Raw genomic sequence first — 9,470 nt, forward strand, 5'->3', positions numbered from 1 at the left:
TCTATTCATGTCTTTTGCCCATTTCTTCACTGGGCTATTTGTTTTTTGGGTGTTGACTTTGATAAGTTCTTTACAGACTTTGGATACTAACCCTTTATCTGATATGTTATTTGCAAATATCTTCTCCTATTCTGTAGGTTTTCTTTTAGTTTTGCTAATTGTTTCCTTGCTGTGCAGAAGCTTTTTATCTTGATGAGGTCCCAGTTTTGCTTTTGTTTTCCTTGCCTCTGGAGATGTGTTGAGTAAGAAGTTATTGTGGCCCAGGTCAAAGAGGTTGTTGCCTGTTTTCTCCTCTAGGATTTTGATGGCTTCCTGTCTTATGTTTAGGACTTGCATCCATTTTTAGTTTATTTTTGTGTATGGTGTAAGAAATTGGTCCAGGTTCATTCTTCTGTATGCCGCTGTCCAGTTTTCCCAACACCATTTGGTGAAGAGACTGTCTTTATTCCATTGGATATTGTTTCCTGCTTTGTCAAAGATTAGTTGGCCATACATTTGTGGGTCCATTTCTGGGTTTTCTATTCTGTTCCATTGATCTATGTGTCTGTTCTTATGCCAGTACCATACTGTCTTGATGATTACAACTTTGTAATACAGCTTGAAGTCCAGGATTGTGATGCCTCCAGCTTTGGTTTTCATTTTCAGGATTGCTTTGGCTGTTCAGGGTCTTTTCTGGTTCCATACAAATTTTAGGATTGTTTATTCTAGCTCTGTGAAAAATGCTGGTGTTATTTTGATAGGGATTGCACTCCATTTTTTTTTTCTAAGTGCTAAGTGATCAGACAAAGTCTTGGTAGGTCCCAGTATCTGACTGGTTTGCAAACTTAAAGCAATCAGCCTCTGGTGGCAAGCTTTGAGAAGGTAGCATCCCAGGAAGCTGCCACTTGTCTGAATGTCAGAACATGTGCCAGGAAAATCTTACTGGGGAAATTATCACAGAAGCTGCCTATTAATACAGTGGATAGCCTAGGTCTTCTGAAGTAATGATATGTTTATATTGAGTTTACGTTTTACATGTACTTACGTGGCCATTTACAATTCTCAACGCTTATGGTGTGTCACTAATCTCACTATACTTTGTTTGTTGATGCCTCATTGAGGTGGACAAATCAATCGATTGGCCTACCCAACCTTCACTCCCTTCTCAGAATCAGTGTACTCCCCACTCCCAGAAATATGGGACTAGGACAGAGACACTAGACAGCCACTGCTTGAAGTTTTATATCTGTTATAAGTTTCATATCAATTTAGGGTCATAATTCCCATTAAGATAATTTACATTAACTCTTTAAATCTAGTATGTTAGCCAACTCTCCCAGTTTACCTCATCCAAATATTTGATCAACATCCCCCTTCATCCACGTCACTAATCAAAATGTTGACTAGATTTGGCTAAATATTGATGTTGACTAGGTGGTATATTTGTTTGATGGAACATAAGATGGGCATTCAATGTGTTGTTGTAGATCTATTTATTGTCATAGAAAGATGTCCATGGTACATTGAAAATGGAAAAAAAATCATTTAATATTATGCATTTCTGATTCTGCTGTTGTCAAAATATGTGTAGGTGTATATAAACGTAGAAAAGGGTCTGGAAAGAGATGTACCAAGAAAGTCAGTGTTTACCTCTGAGTGACCAGGATACTAGTCATTTTTCATTTTCTTTTTAACACTTGTATGTGTCTTCTGAAAAATAATTTAGTATAGATCCTTTTATAAATAGAGGAAACAACAAAAATTTTGTATGTTAAAAAAATGCAAAAGAAGAAGAAAGATCAAAGAGAGCCCTATGGCATATCTCTAAAGACCCTTTTCCAGATCCAGTAAAGTGGTTCTCAGACTGCTCTGCTGATCAGAATTATTGGAAGAGATTTTTTTTTTAATGTTTAATTTTGAAAAAGAGTGAGAGAGACAGAGTGTGAGCGGGAGTGAGGCAGAGAGAGAGGGAAACACAGAATCCCAAGCAGGCTCCAGACTCTGAGTGTCAGCACAGAGCCCTACGCGGGGCTGGAAATCAAGAACCATGAGATCATGACCTGAGCGGAAGTCGGATACTTACCCGACTGAGCCACAGAGGCGCCCCTGGAGAGATTTTTTAAAACATCTCCCTTGAGAGAATTACCAGATGATACTGCTGTTGCCAGTCCTTGGGCCAGCCAGAGGACAGAGCCACTTAATTAGCTAAGAATACACCTAACTTCTCTGCCTCTTATTGGCTGTGGGACCTCAGTAAGTAACCTAAGCTTCATAAGATTTTTTTTTCTGAGCTTCAAAATGGGACATTAGCATTTATCTTAAAGGATGGTGGTGAGGCTTAAATGGAGTAAGGTGCACAAGATGCCTAATTCAGTGCCCAGAGTACAGGGTAGCCTAGTAAATGATATGTTAGTCTCCCTAGCATCTAGCCCATTGTTCTCATCCTTGTTCACAAGTCATTGCTTATCACACCTCTTACGTCTTCCCCTTTCCAACACATTTTAGGATCTTATCTGAGTCCAAGAAGAAAACAAAGAAAGTAATGGCTTAGTATTGATGTTGCTGCCAATTTGCAGAAATCACTATTTCTAATAATCTCCATATAAAGTAATAAGCCCTTGATAAATAACTTATGTTTTAATCTATTTGTTTAAAATGCTTCCCCCAACCCCCCCCCCCCCAGTGACTTTTGCATTACTGAAATCCCCCTTGCATTCTGGTAAGCCTGGAAGTTAATTCAAGAAATATTAGCAGTTGTGCATAAAGCAACATGTAACCTTCGTTGCGCAAAGAACTTAAAGACAGGTACAAAAAACTAAACAGCAAATTATCACTTTTGCACATCATGACGTTTTCGTGGAATTTTTGTCATATTAATGTCCTACCTGATGAGGAGAGAGTGAAACAGCATACTTAAAAAAAAAAGAAAGAAAACCTTTTCAATTAGAGCAGGATATTTTAAAAGCAATTCTTAGGAGAGCTCCAATTCCTATAGCATATAGTTCAAACTACCTCAGAAGGGCTGAGATCAAAGGGATCTAGCCTGGAAGAGGCCACTGAGCTGGGAAGGTGACTCATTTGGTCTGGGAACCCCACACCCAAGTTTCAGTCTTTGAGGCATTGTTCTTAGAGTAGCAAGTGTGGCTGTTCCTCAGGGGAGATTAACTGAGATGGTACACAGCCACATTCCTTGTCTTCTCCTATGTATGCCCCCAGGGTGGGCGGCTTGTGTGAGCAATGGAAAATTCCTTTGACCCAGAGCTGGGCTCTAGAAGGGTCATGCCGGGGTGCCTGGGTGGCGCAGTCGGTTAAGCGTCGGACTTCAGCCAGGTCACGATCTCGCGGTCTGGGAGTTCGAGCCCCACGTCAGGCTCTGGGCTGATGGCTCAGAGCCTGGAGCCTGTTTCCGATTCTGTGTCTCCCTCTCTCTCTGCCCCTCCCCCGTTCATGCTCTGTCTCTCTCTGTCCCAAAAATAAATAAACGTTGAAAAAAAAAATTTAGAAGGGTCATGCCATGTGCTATATCTTTCCAAAGATGGCTTTCTTTAGAGTCCAGGATTCCTTCAGTGGTCCATAATGTCCCAGTCTTGAGGGGACTCCTGGAAGAGTGCTTGGAATCATTATTTTCCATGCAGAATACTGGTCATGCTTTGTAAAAGTCAAGATAAAGTCCTTCTATTAGTTCCCCTGATTTTACCTCTTTTTTTCTTAAAAATAGAATCATCCTACCTGAACATGTTATTTCTTGAACATATTGTTTCAAATGATTTTAACAAATGTAAATATAATTTATGGTTACAGGTGTGTCATGAATTGTTTAAATTTAAAATATCATCTATAGTTATCTAGGCAATATGATCATTTGTAATTCACATGACAATGATTAGCAAAAAGATAAAATTGTTGTGTGCAAGGTCAGTTGACTAAACAATTTTGGAACTTGAAATTTGTTTTGGTTGTACTTGTATCATCATTATTATTTTAATGCTGATCCTTTTTCTTCCTGTCTTTTGATTTACAGTCTGTGGCCATTAGATGGCACTGTGCATTTCAAACATGAAGCCTGTGCAATTCTAATGCTGGGCGGTGCCAAAGAAAGTCATATGCATTAGTTAAGATTGCCACCTTTTTGTTTCAGTGATGGTAGAAACATTTCATTTTTTTCACATAAAATTTTTCAGTATTATAGTTTATTAAGCAGACATCTAGAACATAATCCCTCAGCCCCATATGAAACTTTCCTTGCATAAAGAAAATGTTCCTTCCCATGAACCAGAAGAGTAATGCCTCTCAGACTTAGATTTTGGTGTGGGGTTCCTGAGTCACATGAGATAATACAACTCCTTGGTCTCCCCTCAGAGCAGCTGCTTGCTGCTGACTTTCTAATAATGTTGATGAACTTTAATTAGTGTGGCCATATTCTCATTTGGAAGTCTTTATCAACGGAAGTATTTACTTACTAATAGGATGCAAATTCATTTACAAATATTTGAAATGCTAAACTCAACTCTGGAAAGGAATAAAATTAATTGGCTTTCTTAGAATTGATAGATCAACCCCAGAACTGGCTTTATTACTCTCTTTGTTAACCAGCTAAGGGAAGACGACAGTACAGAAGTTTTATCCCAGACTTTGTCTCCTGCATACTCTGCTTCCCTAGCAGAATTCTTGTTCCCCTCCCCTCCAACCTTCCCACACCTGCACACCCCAGTCCCTCCAGACCTCTGTCCTGGCCTTCTGTGCTCTCCTCCCTGAGCTCTCCTCACAGCCTCACCTATGCCCAGGACTCCAGGTACCTTTTTGATGGTGATGTTTCCCAGTCTGTATCTTCAGCCCCTGTGTCAACTTCTTCCACTCAGATGTCTTCAGGCACATTTAAACATTTTAAACAACTTTTAAAACCTTTTAAAAACCCATCTGAAATGGAACTCACCACGCCCAACTCCACACCAGTATTTTCTCTATGAGGAATGGACACCTGCATCTACAGTTACCCCATGCAGAGATCTGAGTCAGGCTTAACCCTTTCTTGCTACCATCCCCCATATCCAATCTATTTCCATGCCTGCCAGTCCTTAACATTCAGTCTGCGACTATCTTGGTCACGGTTGGATCATCTCTCATTTGGATAATGATCAGTTAACTTTCCCCTGGTCTTGGTCCCTCTTGACCCATTTTTTTACATGATAGCCAGAGTGATCCTTGTGCAATGTGGATACCACCATGTCTGGTGGGTTTCTGCTTGAAACCCCTTTTATCTCTCTCAAGACAGATCCAAACTCCTTAATATGAATATAAGCCCCTGGGACCTTCCTCCTTTCTGGCTTTATCTCTTCTGCCTCAAAACTGTACTCTGTCCTTAGACATACCTTTCTCCAGTCTCCAGTCTCTGCACAGAGTCCTCTCTGTTTGCAATTCTTTTCTCTCCACCCCTATCACCTGGATATTCCTACTGGAATACGTTTAGATGTCACTGCCTCTGGGAAGGGACCCCTCCCCACTGCTTCTCCAAATAGGATGGGCTGTCCTGCTTCCCATAGCCATTATCACACTGTGTGCTAACTGTTTGTTAGTCTGTCTACCCCTCAGACGGTAGTAAACAAATGTATCTTACTCGCTATTATATCTCCGCCATCCAACACAATACTATACTGTAAAGTGTAGTAGGTGCTCAATAAATGTCCTTTGAATAAATGAATGAAGACCTGGTCACTTCTGCTCATCATTTGTGCCCCAGATCAGTTGTTTTCCCAGCTCTGATAGTGTATATAAAAGGAACAGGTTTTCTTGCTTCCGAAGATCATGCAGCACATCAAGACAGAATAAAGTTCTCACCTGATTTGGGGGTTTAATCCTAGTTTTGTTTTTATGGCTATTGCCTTCGACTTTAGTTTTTTAAAGATTTAGTTTACTTAGAACCCTGAGGTTTAAAGACATCCAACATAAACTTGGTGAAAATTATCCATGCGATGAGTAACCATGAAAATAACTCACTAATTATGATTACTTAAACATGTTAATTAATCATACAATTAACAAGATGGGTGTTAAGCCCCAGAATGTCTGATGGAGGTTGTAACTTTCAGATGTGTGTAAGGAATGTGTGTGTCCTGACTCCTGTTTCCTTCCCTTAACCATTCTGTGTACTCACTTCCTCAGAGGAAGAGAGGGGTTTATTCATTACATAGTAACACAAAATACTTCTAGAGCACATATTGTGTGTCAGACACTGCTGTATCCATTTTGCATGTGTTAACTCATTTCATCCTCAAAATAACAAACATCAAGTGTTATCATTCCTAGTTCAGAAATGTAAACACTGAGGCACAGAAAGGGCTAGTAACTTGTTCAGGGATGAACAGAGGAGCCAGGATTTGGACACAGACAATTTGGCTCTAGATCTTGACCAGTTATCCACTATATCATAGAGAAAACTTGACAGGGAAATGCATTTCTTAATTCTTTTAATGGACAATACTAGCAGCCATTTAATAAAACGTAAGCGTGCGGACCTGTTTTAATATGTAGATACCTGTGACTGAAAGGGCAGTGCCATTGCCAAAACCTTCCTCCTCCTCTGCCTCAGGCCACAGTATTCCTGCCCCAAAATCTTGCAGGAAGCCTTGCAACCTTTTGCCTTTCAGGTTTTCAATCCTATTTTTCTCTCTCATCTCCTGACACCTTTTCTGGAGGCAAGCAAAGCCTTGCTCAGGTCTCCACAAACTGAGAGCCTTCATTCTTGCTTTTCTTGACCATACATCTCTATCTGCTATTTTCCTTCCAGCCTACTGATGCTAATTTAGAGAACTGCTAAGCTTCACAAGATCTCTTGCTAAACATTATTTATTGTGTATAGTGGCATACCACACATCTTTTACCTGAGTTCATGTTTGAGTTTACCTAAGACTTCATATTGACCTAAAATCAAACTAGAGCCCTGCAATCACAACACAACTATAGATGTTGACAAAGTGCATTGTTATCTGACATAAACAAGTATGATCATGTATATTTATGCACTACTAGAAAGACCATTTTAAAATCAATGTTTCAAAGAATCAATAACATTTTTTATAAAGTTTGGATACTACCCAACCTTTGGGAAAGTGATTTAGAAAGACCTCCGTCCTGTATGTTAAGTTTTTCTTCCTCTTATAATGCTGTGAGGCAGATGTACACTGTGGGGGCAAGGAAGCAGAGAAGGAGAGCTTATGTCCTCTTTGTAGTTCCAGAAAGACTACATTGAAGAAGGGTCACAAGCTGCATCTGGAAGGTTGTATTAGCATAGTTATTATCATCATCGCAGAAAGAAATATGCTAGGGTTTGACCTTGAGAGGTAAGAAACATTTTTCAAATAAGGTTACAGGATAATTTTGGCATTATGCTGTCTAACACCTCTCATGGAAATTTTTGCTTCAATTCTATTTAAAATTTAAAATTTAAGGGGCGCCTGGGTGGCGCAGTCGGTTAAGCGTCTGACTTCGGCTCAGGTCACGATCTCACGGTCCATGAGTTCGAGCCCCGCGTCGGGCTCTGGGCTGATGGCTCAGAGCCTGGAGCCTGTTTCCGATTCTGTGTCTCCCTCTCTCTCTGCCCCTCCCCCGTTCATGCTCTGTCTCTCTCTGTCCCAAAAATAAATAAACGTTGAAAAAAATAAAAATAAAAAATAAAATTTAAAATTTAAAACTTCAGAATGTTTCACGTATATACGTCCATGTCATAGTTTTGGGGATGCCACTTATTTATTTTTAATTGAGGTAAACTGTACACACAGTGAAATGTATACATGTTAAAGGTACAATTTTTATGAGTGATACATCCAATGTACAATGATACATCCTTGTAACCAGCACGGAAAGTTTATATGGACTTTTCTGTTGTTCTAGAAAGTTCCATCAGGCCTCTTCCATCCTCCACAGACAATCACTAATCTGGTTTTTACCACAACAGGGGTTTGACTGTTCTGTTTCTTTATCAGAAATAGGGCTATTCAGATCTTCTACTGTGTTAATTTCTTCTAGTGTCAGTTTTTATGCATTGTGTTTTTTCAAGAAATTTGTCTAGTTCATTTAAGCTGTTGAACTTATTGGCATAATGTTTTGCATAGTATTCTCTTATTTTCCTATTAATATCTATACGATCTGTAGTGAGGTTCCCTTTTTATTCCTATATTGGTAATTTGTGTGCATTTTTTTCTTTAGTGGTCTTGTTAGAGGATTAGAAATTTTATTACTTTTTCAAAAAACCAACTTTTGGCTTTATTAATTTTTCTCCATTTTTCTGTTTTCTATTTTGTTGGTTTGTAGTTCCAGAAAGCTCTTAAGTATTTCTTTTCTGCAACTTATTTTGGGTTTAAAATTTTTTTTAATGTTTATTCATTTTTGAGACACAGAGACAGAGTACGAGTGGGGGAAGGGCAGAAAAAGAGAGAGAGAGAGAGACAGAATCCAAAACAGGCTCCAGGCTCTGAGCTGTCAGCACAGAGCCCAATGTGGGGCTCCAACTCATGAACTGTGAGATCATGTCCTGAGTTGAAGTCAGACATTTAACTGACTGAGCCACCCAGGTACCCCTATTTATTTTGGGTTTAATTTGCTCTTTCTCTACAGCTTTATAAAATACTTTCTCCAATAAAAATATAAATATTTAAAATTTTTTCTAAATACCACTTTAGCTGTATCCCACAACTTTTGACATTTTTGTTTTTATTATAATTCAGATTAAAGTATTTTCTAAATTCCCTGTGATTTTTCTTTGACTCATAAATTATTTATAATTATGTTGTGTGGACCTGTCTATAAGTGTGTTTCTGGAAGAAATTAGTACTTGGATTGGTGAACTGAGTAAAGCAGATACCCTCACACACACCCACACCCTTCCCTGCCTGTAATGTGAGTTGGTATCATCCAATCTCTTGACAGCCTGAATAGAACAAAAAAGCAGAGGAAGGTTGAATACACTGTCTGCCTGACCACTTGAGCTGGGGTATCAATCTCTTCTGCCCTCCTGGTTCTTAGGCCTTCAAATTTGGACTCTCTGGGTTTCAGGGCTTTGAAGGACACCACTGGCTTTCTAGGTCTCTAGCTTGCAGACAGCAGATTGTGGGACTTATCAGCCTCTGTAATCACATGAACCAATACCTCATGCTAAATTATCTATCTATCTATCTATCTATCTATATCTATCTATCATCTATCATCTATCATCTATCTATCTATCATCTATCCTAGTGGTTCAGTTTCTTTGGAGAATTTGACTAATAAAATAACTATTCCATATACATTTGAAACCAATGTGTATTCTGCAGATGCTGGGTGAGATATTCGATAAATGTCAGATCAAGCTGGTTGGTAATATTTGAATCATTGTTTTGTTTAGTTCTTCTATCAGTTACAGAGAGGGGAGTTAAGATCTTCAACTATGATGATGGATTTATGCATTTGTCCTATTCTCATTGTTGCTTCTCGTACTTGAAACTTTTTAGTTACAC

The sequence above is a fragment of the Felis catus genome, chromosome B3 (assembly GCF_018350175.1).
Source record: "Felis catus isolate Fca126 chromosome B3, F.catus_Fca126_mat1.0, whole genome shotgun sequence".
NCBI classification, from domain to species: Eukaryota; Metazoa; Chordata; class Mammalia; order Carnivora; family Felidae; genus Felis; species Felis catus.